This window comes from Egretta garzetta, unplaced genomic scaffold, assembly GCF_000687185.1.
Source record: "Egretta garzetta isolate BGI_Z169 unplaced genomic scaffold, ASM68718v1 scaffold300, whole genome shotgun sequence".
NCBI lineage: Eukaryota > Metazoa > Chordata > Aves > Pelecaniformes > Ardeidae > Egretta > Egretta garzetta.
Window position 1 is genome coordinate 1 of NW_009258271.1, and position 2,015 is coordinate 2,015.

Sequence of the window (2,015 nt, forward strand, 5' to 3'; positions counted from 1 at the left end):
AAGCCCTTTTTTAAAAATTTCTTTTATATTTCAACAAGAAAGCCCGTATCAGGCATGGACTGCGCTCCTCTCGAGTGACTTCTGCCAGCCCAACAAACCAAACCTGAATAAAACTGGCTCCGTGATGCACCTGCCTTTGGACTCATGGTTTGTCTTTTACATCCTTATTTTTTATCCTGGCTTTTCCAAACCACTTTGATATTGGCACGAGACCCAGGTGCCTTGGGATGGGCCCTGTGTTTCTCACAGATTTCCACAGCTGCGTATGCCCAGAAGCGTTTCAGGGCCGCCTTGTGCCTTAGCGCAGCTAGACTCTAGAAAATAAAGTGCTTCCCGCTTCGTCCTAAGCCTGCTTTTATACCCCTCAAACTTCATCACCATTGCATCCCCTCCTCATCCTCTTTTGGGAAGGCTGTGCCCGTTCTCACCCCAAGCCCGGCAGCTTTATGTGCAGAGGGGCAGGGATTGCTCCAAGGTGGCTCGCTTACCGGCGGCAGCGCGTGCTGGGGACCTCCTGCGCGAGGAACGGAGCTGAGGGAAGCGCCCCGGTGCCGCTCTTCGGCCAGGCTGCGCGCTCCTGGCGGCTGGGTCAGCCGTACTGTTTGGCCTGGGTGAACCCCGGCGCTTCTCAGATGCGAAGCAAGGAGGAAAGACTGGGCTGCCCCTCTCTGCTGCTTGTCCCCAACAGTTGCAGCAGCCAGCATCCCTTCAGATCTCGGGGGAGACCTCGTAGCGCAGTGGCAAACATCTAAACCTTTTCAGTCCTCGGGGGAACCTGCCCTGGCAGGGGGCTTGTTGGGGTCTGTGGCTATGTGGGACCTCCTTCCCTTTTTCCTCCCTCCCCGCTGCAAGACAGAAACCAGGAGTGGGTGCAAAAACTTTCAAAGGCAAGGCAGCTTCTTTTCCCCTGCCTCTGAGGGTAGCACCCTGGTAGCCTGTGCCACCAGCTCCACCTGATGCTTGTCTGGTGGGCACCGGAGCGGGTGACGCAAGGCGCGTTTGTGGAACAGGAGGTTTTGGGGGGATGCTGGAGAAGGACAGGACAGAATAACCTTGTAGCTGGATGCGCCCTTCGGTTGCGTAGTGAGTTAACTGCCTTGCCTCTAAAAGAGAAGCTTCTTTATGGCAGGCGTTATCTCTATTTTTAGAGGCAGCTTTGAATGTGTAGCCCAGCTTTCAAAGCAATTAGATGTCAAAATCAGAAGTTCCACAGGTTAGCTTCCGGCTCCAAATCCCCCGTCTTTCCTTCTGCGGGTGCTCTCGGGTCTGGCCCCGACCTCTGAGGCGTGAGCGTGTGTTAAAACAGGTTGAATACCTGTTGGAAAGGACGCTGTGTAGCAGCGAGCAGCCGTGGGCTGGGCTGTTCTGACCCTGGCCAGGTCTGGAAACTCCTGCTGCTTAATGACACGGGGGTTCCTCTGTCTTGCGGGAAGCCGTTTTATAGCTACTGAACCGAAAGACTCCGATTGCACCGGAGGAATGCGCCAGGAGCCGTCCTTGGATACAAAGCAGTATTTATATATTTATTTATATGGGCATATTTACCTCCAGCATAAAACAAAGTCTAAATAAGCCAAACAAAAAAAAAAAAAAAAAAAAAAAAGTGGGGAATCCGGACACTCGGCACTCAAATTCAGCAAAATATAAATATAAATCAGAAAGAAAAGAGGGAAACCACTTGTTCCCCACAAATAAAAACCGATAATCAATAGTACCTGCTACAAATGCAACTCTACAAACTTGCTGGCAATATACAGTGATTAAAGCCGTGACAGCAACGTTTAAACCAAACAAATTAGTGCTTTACTTTTTTTTTTTTCTTTTGTTTTTTTTTTTCCTCTTTTAATTCTCGCAGTGGCGGCGTAGTCTCTATTTACAGGCTTTAAGCTCTAACAGTAGGACAGAACGTTTGTGAATTTGCTTTTGAAACAAACTCCGAGACGACCACGCTGTGGCAAGTGGCCTCCTTCCCACGCTCGTCTTCCTTCCTGCCGGGAATGTCTAGAGAGATGAAG